Here is a 13551-nt window from a genome sequence, read left to right as displayed (position 1 = left end):
CACAGCTACCTAAATTCTTTGAAATTTTTGCTTGGCCTACTCGGCTTGTCAACGACAGTCACTCAAGAATTCGCTCAGAGAGGAGCGAAGCTAACAAAGTATCAGCATGGCACTCATTTGGCCCACACTACCACAGTTGGCCGTCAATTTTAATTTCGCATTAATATACTGTTGTCAAAAGTGTCTTTGATTTTGGGTACATAAAAAATGCATGTAGTTTTCTAAAAACATGGATTTTAAGCAATCGAATCAATGATTTAAACACAACCCATCTGTTTTAAACCAGCTTGGAGCGATACAGCGCAATTGGTCTGGCTGAGAGGGAGATTAGAAGAGAGAGTATTCTTTTGCGATTGATGTGGTAGTGATAACTGATAGCGATTCATCTGGACAGATTTGCGTCACGTCCGATTTGTGCTCGGGAAAGAGAAGAAGAATTTAGAGTAATCAGGACCCTTGCTTATACCATTATATTTGATATAAAATACAAGCCTTACCCGTCAAACTTCGTTCTGCCTTTTTGCCTTCCTCACTGAGGTAAGGCTATAATCCTGCTCTAAAAATGAACTTTGTATAAAAACGTCGTAGACCCACCTTCATGTATACATATCGACTCAGAATCAAAAACTAAACAAATGTCTGTGTGTATGTGTGTGTGTATGTGTGTGTGTATGTATGTATGTGACCAACAAACTAGCTCATGTTTCTCAGCACTGGCTGAACCGATTTGACCCGAACCTGTTGCATTCGACTTGGTTTAGGGTCCCATAGATCGAGTTTTATACAGATTGAAGTTTCGATAAGTAGTTCAAAAGTTATGTATAAAAATGTGTTTTCACATATATCCGGATCTCACTTAAATGTATGTAAATTATGCCCGGATCCACCATCCGACCCATCGTTGGATAGGTTATCAAAAGACCTTTCCAACGAGTTCAAAACATTGAAGATCTGGCTACCCTGTCTCGAGATATGGCCATTTAAGTGATATTTATGAACTTTTTGGAAGCCGGATCTCACTTAAATGCATGTAAACTATGTCCGGATCCACCATCCGACCCATCGTTGGATAGGTTATCAAAAGACCTTTCCAAAATTGCCAAAACATTGAAGATCTGGCAACCCTGTCTCGAGATATGGCCATTTAAGTGATATATATGTACTTTTTTGTAGCCGGATCTCACTTAAATGTATGTAAACTATGTCCGGATCCACCATCCGACCCATAGTTTGATAGGTTATCAAAAGACCTTTCCAACGAGTCTAAAACATTGAAGATCTGGCAACCCTGTCTCGAGATATGGCCATTTAAGTGATATTTATGAACTTTTTGGAAGCCGGATCTCACTTAAATGTATGTAAACAATGTCCGGATCCACCATCCGACCCATCGTTGGATAGGTTATCAAAAGACCTTTCCAACGAGTCCAAAACATTGAAGATCTGGCAACCCTGTCTCGAGATATGGCCATTTAAGTGATATTTATGTACTTTTTGGAAGCCGGATCTCACTTAAATGCATGTAAACTATGTCCGGATCCACCATCCGACCCATCGTTGGATAGGTTATCAAAAGGCCTTTCCAACGAGTCCAAAACATTGAAGATCTGGCAACCCTGTCTCGAGATATGGCCATTTAAGTGATATTTATGTACTTTTTCTAAGCCGGATCTTACTTAAATGTATGTAAACTATGTCCGGATCCATCATCCGACCCATCGTTGGTTAGGTAGTTGAAAGACCTTTCCAACGAGTCCAAAACATTGAAGATCTGGCAACCCTGTCTCGAGATATGGTCACTTAAGTGATATTTATGTATTTTTTTGTAGCCGGATCTCACTTAAATGTATGTAAACTATGTCCGGCTCCACCATACGACCCATCGTTGGATAGGTTATCAAAAGACCTTTCCAACGAGTCCAAAACATTGAAGATTTGGCAACCCTGTCTCGAGATATGGCCATTTAAGTGATATTTATGTACTTTTTCTAAGCCGGATCTCACTTAAAGGTATGTAAACTATGTCCGGATCCATCATCCGACCCATCGTTGGTTAGGTAGTTGAAAGACCTTTCCAACGAGTCCAAAACATTGAAGATCTGGCAACCCTGTCTCGAGATATGGTCACTTAAGTGATATTTATGTACTTTTTTATTCCGGATCTAAAAAATAGATGAAATTTGTGTACAACCCCATCAAATCAGCCATTGTTGGTAATAAGTGAGGAAGGCTCCAACCACATAGGTGGATTAAGTTAGTTTTTCGATTGATGACGTTTTTAAATTTTTTGCTTCCTCAGCCTCCTGTGATCAAAATTTGAGTTTAAGTAACTTTTCCCATACAATCTGCAGATTTTCCGGAATCGGTTCCAGAGTGGCCAATGTTGTAACTTTTTGGCGTAAGAACCTTCCTTGAACTTATACGAACCCAACGCAACAAAAAGCGCCTCGATCCGATGCTCCGTATTGAACTGATTCGTGTTCGAACAAAACCGTCGAAATTAGATTTGAAAACTTGAAAATACTACTTCTCTCAAATGTACATTTGAAGAAAAGCTCAAGTCTGCGTAAGATTTGACCTAATTCTTAGCTTCTTCGCTGATGAAATGTTATCTTTAGTTCCACAACCCACTGCCATTTCTCCACACACTGCAAATCTGCACTCCAGTAACGACATGCTTCACGCTTCTTTTGAGCAATCAGTTCCATTCAACAACAACAATTACACTCACTCTTGCTTCTCGGATTTAATCTCGGACAAAGTGCAGACAAACACAAAACCATACCCAACTGCTGCACATCATCGTAGTGATTCTAACCACAGCGCCATTAAACGGCGCGTGTGGGTGTCTTTGTGCAAAACGAGATGAGCACGAGGTTGGAGATTGTACACCTACAACCGTGCTGTAGGTGCATCATCAAACGACGACCACCACCACCGCACAGCACTCAACTCATTATCAACCATTCAACGTGATAATCAGTTGCTCAATGAGTGTCTCCATTGCGAAAAGGCTTTCCCCCCTCTGAAGTTGCGGTTTCTGGAATCAATCGTATTACATTGTAGAACGATGCCTTAAATGTCCATATAGAGCAGATTTAATGTTTCAATGTTGAGACAGGCTTTGAGTAGTCTACCTTAACCCATCGCGTACCGCGATTGTAGTCGTCGGTATCAATAGTTACTACTTGGGTACGACCGCGATAGAGTGCGCGCCCTATCGAACGAAAGTTGGCTGTTATTATTAGAACCCCACACGACGACGACGGCGACGGCATCGCAATCACAATCACACAGACTAAAGTGGGCTGTTGATGTCGCGCAGGCTGCTCGGAACTCGGCCCAAGTCAGTACACCGTTGAGGATCGCCGCGATAGGTTCAGCCGCTGTGAATTGAACTTTCGTGCTTGGACTAGTTCCCGGAACTTCAAGTTGGAAGTTGTAGCGCAGTTGTGGGGCTAATCAGAACGTTTGGGATTCTTAGTGGGTGCTTTAGCACGGATGTCATTGGAAGTGTTCCGATAACCCAGAAACGGTGTTACGTACGACTACTCGTTGAGTGTTTATAGCAAAAGTGCTAGTGCGGTGAAAAAGTTGCCCAACCGTGAAGTGAAAACATGATGAGAAGCTGCTGATTATGTAAACAACCGATCGTCTTAGAACAGCTCGAACTTTGGATCGCTAGCGGCGCTAGCCGGCGCTGAAGACTGACCGCTGGCGAATCTCCAGTTTTAACTTTCCAGGCTCTTCGCCAGTTACTGACCTCTGCGGCGTCGATATGGTTCGATGATCTTCCGATCTACGCTTCGCGCACGGCACCAACGTCATCGCCGTCTAATGCACCATGAAAAATAGTGCAACTCGAGCGTAGTTTTCCCTCCGTGTCCCTCCCCTTCTCTTGTCTTTCTTTGTTGCATTGTCTCGACGACGTCACGCGGCATCCAATCTTGACACTACCACTTATCGTACTGTATATAAATAGTATAATTTCGTTTGTTGTTGTTTCTTTCCATTACCTCCCTCCCCTCTCAGTCGGGCCCAGAGGTAGCGATCGTCGACATTGGCGTTTTGTCGGTCGGATTTTGGTCGGTCGTGATGTGTAAGCGATATCCACCCGTCACTGGTTCGGTCAATAGTCGATATACCTACTGTAAAATGGCACACAACACAGCGTTGAAAATCGGAGTGAAGTGCGAATGTCAGAGGGGTAGCGGCGATGTGGGAGATAGGGATGGTGCAGATTTTGTTTGAAGTACTTGGTCACGTGACAGAGCGGCAGCGTAACGTATCGAGAGAGTGTTGTGAGATATGGCGGAGAGCTTTTCATACGGAGAGACGGAGAGTCTACCATTTTTCGAAATGAAAGAGCATGTTTTCTTCAGTTCTTTTGATCCAAACATTATTGTATTTCTTTGATAATCCGATGATTCGAAGAAACTTCGGTTGATCGAATCATGGAACATCAATTGTTTTCTCGAGTTTTTCGATCATGTTCAGCGCAGGGATGCCACATGGTTTTCTAAAAATGTCTGTGAAAAAGTCTGTGTATGTCTGTGTAATTGTCTAAAACTCAAATATACCAATTTACAGTCATAGAAATTCATCAGATATTGCGTTTATAAGCATTTGAAGAAAAACGAAATAACTTTCGGTTGATATTTTCACAAAATAATAATTAAATGAAGTTTTTTTAAAGTCTGTGCACCACAAAAAATGTCTGGCACAAGCTCAAATGTCTGTGAAACACAGACAAATCTGTGTATCTGGCATCCTTGGTTCAGCGTCCTTAAATTATTCAATTTAAATTTAGATTTTGGAGTTTGTGATCACATTTGAACTCAACGATCCAAAATGAGATAACAATTTTATTGTAGAGATTCGATTATCCCAAGATTCCGAAATTTTTCTGAGGACTTCGGAAAATAGAGAACTGTAATTTACACGTATTTGTGTGCTTCTCATCGTCATGAACATTGTTCAAATTTTTATGAACTTTTTTGTAATTGAGTAATTGTCCATGAAATCGGCCCATGACAAACATTTTTTTGTTTTTAAGATTTGACTAAAACTTTGAACCAGCCCAGTGAAGCCATTTTGCATCATTACGTTGCCCCTACAATTTTGTAAACTGTTCATACAAAATGGGTTCTAGATAGTCGAAAATCTGTATCTTTGAAAAGAATGTTCTGATCGATTTGGTGTCTTCGGCAAAGTTGGAGGTATTTAAGCTCGACAATCAAAAATAGGAAATAGATTATTATTTTTTTGTGATTCGATTATTTGAAGTGAATTGTTGCCAAGGCCATCGGATAATCGGGTCTTAACTGTTTTGGATTCAGGGCTATTTCTATTACCAACTTTGTATCACCTGAAATTCCAAAGATTTGTTTTTTTGAAATATTTTTATATGTTTTAGATGACCAAAAAAGTCATATTTTGTGCCACAGAGAAGTATGGGCACAACATTTTCCACTGAGATAGTAATTTTTGAAAGAATATACATATTTAATTCTTGCAAAAAATGGCTTAAGAATGTGGTATTTTTTTCAGTGTAGACACTTTTTAAATAAAAAATAAATAAAAAACATATAAATATTGAAATAACAAGCCGTAGTTTCAGCATTTTCATGGAAAAGGTGTTTTAAAATGCATTCTACACTAGTTCAGTTGCATTTCAATCATTAATTTTCAAAAAATGAAAGATTTTACAAAATCAAAAATTTTAGCGGTAAAAAAACTTTTAAACATCGAAAATTTTCAAAAACTCAAAATATTTTTAAATCAACTCAAACATGCTAAAAGAGCAATTCCATGTCAAATAGGGAAACGGTTGTACCTGACCCTCTCCGATTTCAATGAAACTTTGTAGACATGTTATCCTAGACATATAAAAGCCAGCAAAAAAATACACTGAAAGAAAAAAACACGCCACTTTTATAAGATTTTTTGATTTTTATGTTTAAAAGTCAAATTTGAAGGTGAGCCCACGATTTTTTTTCGTTCAAAATTTTTGTGTTTTTACAGTCGAGTAACGGAAAATGGAAGAATTTTTAAAAAAAATTTAGTGTTTTTTTCGATGAAAAATACGTTTTTTCGGAATTCTGAGTACGCCATCAAATCGGGCGTCTAATTTTACATAAAAGTCCCTTTGACACCAAATTTCTATCTCATCACCGTTTCAGGCTGCAAATTATTGAAAAACACCTCTTTTTTCACATGTTCAAAAATGGAAGGGGTCGTACCGCCCCTCCGTCACGAGATATCGAAAAACGGACCTCGGATTCGTGATCAGGGACAAAAGTTACCCCTTAGGACAAAGTTTCACGCAAATCGAAGAGGGGTCAGGGCAACTTTTCCCGATTTCGTGTGAGTTGGTAGAGAATTACCCATTGACCATTGTCCTAAGTCGAATCCTTGTGATGTTACAGCGGTTTAAAAAAAAAATGTTGAAAAAATAGGTTTTTTATGGTTTTTGGCAATTTCTATGTGACAGAATTGATTTTTCAGTCTCGAAAGTATTTAGAAAGAATAAGGCGTAGGTTTTGAGATAAAATCTTTTTTTTTTAAACTGTCCAATAAACCAAACTTCCAGTTTTTGCATTTTGGGTGTTTTTGAAACCTCCTTGAGTCAGGGTTGTTAAAAAACACCCTCAAAGCAAAAACAGAAAATTTGGTTTAATGGACCTTAAAAAAATCTCCAGAACTTAATTTTTCGATGTAAAATCAAATTTGAAATCAACAACAGCCAAGCAACAGCCCAAGATATCAACATTTTACTAAAGTACTGTTAGTAAAATGTTGATATCTTGGGCTGTTGCTTGGATTGACAAGGTCAACAAATTTCTAGAAGACAAACAGTTCTCAAAAATGTTCCTACAAAGTTAAATTTTCAAAAATAGCCTGATTGTGAATCAACCTAATTTTTAATTAAGTCAAGCCATTTTTCGTAAAATCCATTTTTACTTATTTTGCAATCTGGACCACTGTATGATGCAAAATGTATTATTTGGTTATAGAGTAGCCTCCTCTAAAGTTATAGTCAAATGAATAAAAAATACAAATGAAATTTATTTCCGATTGTCGTGAACAATTATGTTAATTTTTTTTTGGAATAAATCAAAAATGTTGGATCTGAAGTGCGGATATGTTTTAAAACAAACCAAACACTACAATTGATACAAATTTGATCACGCTCCCGAAGCTGGCTCATGACGAAATGGTGCTGATTAATTACAACCTTCTCTCCGGACAGAACCAAAAATATTTGACGCTTTCCGGCAGCAATGATAGTCGCTAAATGGTTGTACAGATCGTGTCTGACAGTTTAGCAAATTGGGCCTAAAATTGACGATTTTGCTTGAGCTTTTCATTAGCGCGAAATGACGAAGACTCGAGTGGAATTATTTTTTCTACTTATTTTGAGCAAATTGAATGACAAGTGAGTACTGCTGAACTCACGTAAGCTGACCTGAACTTGGTGAATATTAGTAAACAAACCGGATTGCTTTCAAATCCAACCCACGCGACTCCGATTCCGCAATCCGATCGCCTTGCCCATACCTTTCAAATCACGTGTTTACGTCCGAAAGGTGCTGCTGCATTCCAGTGGAATCGAATTTCCAGTCTGGATAAATCGGTCAAATTTGCACTCCCATTTTGTCACCGCTCGAGTATGAATCAAAGCTATTTTTATCCTACCCTTGGGTCTTACGCTTTGTTGTTCATTTCATGAGAAGAGGGTTGACATTGACAAAAGGGAGAGATTTATAGTCCCTTGGGAAGGACGTGACGTTTTACTTGACTTGACGCGTAAGCGACTTGGTGACGAATCGCTGGATCTCAAGCTTTTAAAACGAACCTTTCGTTCAGTGATTCCAAAGGTCAGCAAATCCAGTTCCCCATAAGGTTTTATTATATAAAATTGTATTACAATAAAACCCTCATCAGCACTTCCGTAAAGTGCAAACGTGACACAGAATCCTCCTGCCATCATCAATCCTTTTACTCGCTAAGCTTCTGCGCAGTTATACTGGATGCAACACCCGGAGATTAAAAGTCGATTAGTCGTCCAAGCACAAATCAACAATACCCACTGCCTGGGTAGCTTCTACTACTCCTCTATCACATTTCGCTTGTTCAAAGTTGACACCCATCTGTGGTGAACTTCCAGCTAATCGAAGTATTTCAAACTCATTGCCGGCAACGTGACAACTCGCATGTAACCAGCCGTTTCTTCCTTTGATTTTTGCACACTCACCGAGTTGGATATGCAAATTTTTCGTCAACAGGAAAACTTTGGTAGCTGCTGATTCGACAGCGCCTCAAATTTCAATGAATCACCTTTAGCTCGGCGACTACCGGCGAAGAATCGTACGATTCTTCGGACGACAACATCGACTTGATTTTTTTTAATCCGGTAAGCAATTACAACCCTTTTCAACCCAAAAACTGCCGAACGTTTGCTCGTTACGCTCCGAAGGTCTCGATTTGGCCCGGCTGCGGTTGTGTTATTTGTTGCGGTCAGTGCGTTCCGCATCTTGAGGCGCGATAAAGAGGAGCAAGGTCGAACGCTTTCTGTTTTTCTATGTGCGTTGTCTTATTTGTTGTGTTCATGTTTCTGCACACGTACGACGCAGACCATCAGCAAATTGAACCGTTGTGAGAAAGCCTTGGGACGAGTCTCTCACTCGAGAGGATTGCGCTTAAATATTGATTGGAAATTGATTAACGCCGAACTTGAGCTAGCTGGGATGGCTATGGAGAGGCATTCCCCAGACAGGAAAACGTGTAGCTCAGCACGCAGCAAAACCAACTGGATGATTGATTGTGACACAAGCAAAAATTGAGCAGCAATTGATAAAGGTTGTGGCCGAGAGGATCTCGAGTGGTACTCAAGGGATATTACGAAACGATTTGGTTGGCACCACCGCCTGGGATTCAAAGGTTCTGATTAGAGGTTGTCTTGAATCGGTTTTTCTTTTCCTTTTTTTTATTATTATGTACTCACAGCAAAAACAGTTGATTTAAGCTGCGTTTAAAAAAGTGAAAATTTGCAAATTGGACGAAATTTAGTTTTATGGGTCATTCCAGGTCAACTGGGTGCACTTTTGGACTCGATCTTCACCGATTTGGACCAAACTTGAAGGGAACGTTCATATATCGATAGTTAACAGAAATCCCAAGTTTGGTGCTGAACGGACCAACCATTTTGACAATTTTCTAAAATGCTTTTTTTTCTTTTAATCATAACTTTGCAACTATTTGAGCAATAGCAGGGTTGTTACGGACGGCGCGGATCGCGCGGATGGCGCGGATGGCGCGTATCGCGCGGATCTGGCGCGGATTTGCTGGCTAATTTTGCTCAGGCGCGGATTTCGCGCGGATATCAATTTGATAAACAAAATAATTGAGAACGATAGAATTTCTTTCAAATTACAAAGAAAAATATTATTAGGAATTAAATAAATTAATTCTTTTCGTTGAGTGCGAAAATATCAGTTTCTAAGAAGTTGTTGATGATGAAAATTTTCTTCTAAAAATCATTGATTGTTTTTTTTTTCTTAATATGAAACTTTGAAATAATCTTCAAGTAGCGATTTTTTAATGTATTGAGATTTGTTATATAAATTCAACATAACATTACAACTCATTATTTTTAAAACATCTGCCTTACAATTCAAATAAATATCAAATTTCATTAAAATCAAAAGAACAAAATTCGAAAAATTACAGAATTTTAAAAATTTGAAGCTGTGAAACTTTTAGATTTTCTATGTTTTTCAATATAAAAATTTAAATTTTTGGTTTATTAAAAAAACAAAAATTCTGTTGCCACTCTGATTTAGGTAGAATTGATTCTACTCCCAATGGGGCACCCACAGTCGAGCAGTTTTTGACATTTCGCTCCATAAAAATACATTGTAGAAAAAAGCAAAAACTGCTCGAATGGAACATTTCCCCATTTGAAATTTCAGAATTTACATATTCAAATAATAAAAAAATTAGAATTCATAATTTGAAATTGTCAAAACTTACAGACTTAAAAAACGTAAAAAAGTACGAATTATTAAATTGAAAAATTACGAAAATGCTACAATTGATTTTTGTTATTTTTTAATTTTTAAGGAAAGTTCTTAAGTTATCAAATTATAAATTTTTTAAATTATTAGATAATTAAATTATTTGATTATAAAATTGTTAAATTTTTAAATTATTTGATTATTATATTATTATATTATCAAATTATTAAATTATTAATTTTTCTAATTATTAAATTTTTAAATTATTAAATTGTTAAATTATTAAATTGTTAAATTATTAAATTGTTAAATTATTAAATTATTAAATTATTAAATCATTCTGCGTGTATCCTCCAGAGCAAGCAGCAGTTAAGTGCTCAGTGCTCTAGAAGTTTTTTTCGAATTTTCCGCCGCAATCGACCGTGATTACCCGCGAGTTTGCTCCACCAGCATGCCGAAGGCCGGCCGTGGCCGTGGCAGTTCGAGTGCGGCCTCGAAAACCCGCGAAGTTCGTCTACCGGCCGAGTGCAAAAGGTAAACAAAACAACGCCGCCGCGTCGTCCGCCATCGCGCAGGGGAGCGTGTGCGCTGATGGTTTCAATCCGGGTTATTGCACGCTAATTACCGTGTCCAGGATCGCAGCCCTATAAGAAGCAGACTCCGCTCAGGTACTTCCGGCAATCTGTCGACCGGTGGCGCATCAACATCCGCCAACATTCCCACCAGTAACAAGTTCGCGAGGCTGAGTGACGAGGAAACCAACAACAACAACACCGACGGTAGCAGCACTACCGACGACGACGACGACGATGGACGTGCACGCAAAAAAGGTAGTACGACAAAAAAAGATAATTCTCCGAAGGAACGGCGACCACCTCCAATCTTTGTTTTGGATACGTTGGCGGACGATGTTGACGAGTTGCTGGAAGGCCTCAATATAGTCTGAAAATTGGAAAATCGAAAGTACAAGTGATTACTTTCAACAAAAGAATTTCGACCTGGTGGTGAAAGAACTGAAGTGTAGCAACTTCAAGTTCTACACATTCGATCCAGTTGAGAAGACCGCGGTTAAGGTAGTCCTGCAGGGCTACCAAGACCGCCCAATCGCCGACCTGAAGGAACACCTCTCGGGTGCCGGAATAACGCCACGGGAGATAAAAGTGCTCTCGCGCAAGACAACAGTCACAGGTACGCACACTCTGTACCTGTTGTACTTCGACCGCGGCACCGTCAAAATCCAAGACCTGCGACGGACTAAGGCGTTGGACGGTTTTGGGTAAACTGGCGGTTTTACTCCAAAACCCAATGGACGTAGCGCAATGCCACCGTTGCCAGAAGTTCGGCCACGGCTCGCGGAACTGCAACCTCCCGCCCCGCTGCGTGAAGTGCGGTGAAACACACCTCTCGGAGAAGTGTGCACTGCCGTGCAAGGCGGACTTGGGGACAAGGCAGAGCACACCAAGGCGCGCATCAAGTGCGCCAACTGTGACGGCAACCATACCGGTAATTACCGCGGATGCGTCGCGCGCAAGGCGTACCTCGAGGAGCAGGAAAAGAGGAAGAAGAAAGCAGCAGCATCCCACCCTTCTCAGCGGAATTCGAGCGCAACCGTTCCTGCAGCTGGACAGCGTACGGTTCCAGCGGACAACTCAGCGTTCCCTCCTGGATGGGGGCGATCGTTCGCCAGCGTGGTCGCTGCCGGTAGCGGCGATGCGGCCCAGCAAGAGGTTACCGGAGAAGATCTCTTCACCTTGCCGGAGTTTTTTGCTCTAGCGGGTGAGATGATGACGCGGTTCCGGACCTGCCGTAACAAGGCGGAGCAATTTCTGGCCCTCGGGGAGCTAATGATTAAGCACATCTACAATAGATAAAAAATACTGTGATCTAGTTTAAGCTTTTTCTATTTCTATCCCCTTTCTTTTGCAATTTCAGTATGTTTTTTCTAAATTTTTTCTTACTTTTGGTAATCTCTTAGTCATAAGCAATAATCGTTCCAAAATGGATTGAGATTTAACATACAGCTGAAAGGAACTCCAAAACTCTGTTATGTACTGCGAATGAACTAATTGTAACATGATTATTCACTAATAAAACCGAATTGAATTGAATAAATTATTAAATTATTAAATTATTAAATTATTAAATTATTAAATTATTAAATTATTAAATTATTAAATTATTAAATTATTAAATTATTAAATTATTAAATTATTAAATTATTAAATTATTAAATTATTAAATTATTAAATTATTAAATTATTAAATTATTAAATTATTAAATTATTAAATTATTAAATTATTAAATTATTAAATTATTAAATTATTAAATTATTAAATTATTAAATTATTAAATTATTAAATTATTAAATTATTAAATTATTAAATTATTAAATTATTAAATTATTAAATTATTAAATTATTAAATTATTAAATTATTAAATTATTAAATTATTAAATTATTAAATTATTAAATTATTAAATTATTAAATTATTAAATTATTAAATTATTAAATTATTAAATTATTAAATTATTAAATTATTAAATTATTAAATTATTAAATTATTAAATTATTAAATTATTATATTATTAAATTATTAAATTATTAAATTATTAAATTATTAAATTATTAAATTATTAAATTATTAAATTATTAAATTATTAAATTATTAAATTATTAAATTATTAAATTATTAAATTATTAAATTATTAAATTATTAAATTATTAAATTATTAAATTATTAAATTATTAAATTATTAAATTATTAAATTATTAAATTATTAAATTATTAAATTATTAAATTATTAAATTATTAAATTATTAAATTATTAAATTATTAAATTATTAAATTATTAAATTATTAAGTTATTAAATTATTAAATTATTAAATTATTAAATTATTAAATTATTAAATTATTAAATTATTTAATTATTAAATTATTAAATTATTAAATTATTAAATTATTAAATTATTAAATTATTAAATTATTAAATTATTAAATTATTAAATTATTAAATTATTAAATTATTAAATTATTAAATTATTAAATTATTAAATTATTAAATTATTAAATTATTAAATTATTAAATTATTAAATTATTAAATTATTAAATTATTAAATTATTAAATTATTAAATTATTATATTATTAAATTATTAAATAATCAAGTTATTAAATTATTAAATGATTAAATTATTCAATTATTAAATTATTAAATTATTAAATTATTAAATTATTAAATTATTAAATTATTAAATTATTAAATTATTAAATTATTAAATTATTGAATTATTAAATTATTAAATTATTAAATTATTAAATTATTAAATTATTAAATTATTAAATTATTAAATTATTAAATTATTAAATTATTAAATTATTAAATTATTAAATTATTAAATTATTAAATTATTAAATTATTAAATTATTAAATTATGAAATTATGAAATTATGAAATTATGAAATTATGAAATTATTAAATTATTAAATTATTAAATTATTAAATTATTAAATTATTAAATTATTAAATTAT

General features: G+C 35.7%; 1 protein-coding gene across 7 annotated transcripts in view; it reads left to right on the top strand.

The window, feature by feature from the left end:
- The window catches only part of LOC6035244 (GTPase-activating protein skywalker), an 87338-nt gene that overhangs the window by 23644 nt on the left and 50143 nt on the right, over positions 1 to 13551 (top strand). For 5 of the 7 annotated variants that reach the window (XM_038251790.1, XM_038251786.1, XM_038251789.1 and 2 more), the window contains exon 1: positions 3346 to 3639. The exons of the other annotated variants lie outside the window; for them this stretch is intronic. The gene's annotated coding sequence lies outside the window, so the exon portion shown is untranslated. Of the gene's footprint in view, positions 1 to 3345; positions 3640 to 13551 lie in introns of those variants that run through there. 7 annotated transcript variants of the gene reach the window in all.

This window comes from Culex quinquefasciatus, chromosome 2, assembly GCF_015732765.1.
Source record: "Culex quinquefasciatus strain JHB chromosome 2, VPISU_Cqui_1.0_pri_paternal, whole genome shotgun sequence".
Taxonomy (NCBI): domain Eukaryota; kingdom Metazoa; phylum Arthropoda; class Insecta; order Diptera; family Culicidae; genus Culex; species Culex quinquefasciatus.
The sequence above is the reverse complement of the archived record's forward strand: the minus strand, read 5'-3'. Positions and strand labels throughout refer to the sequence as shown.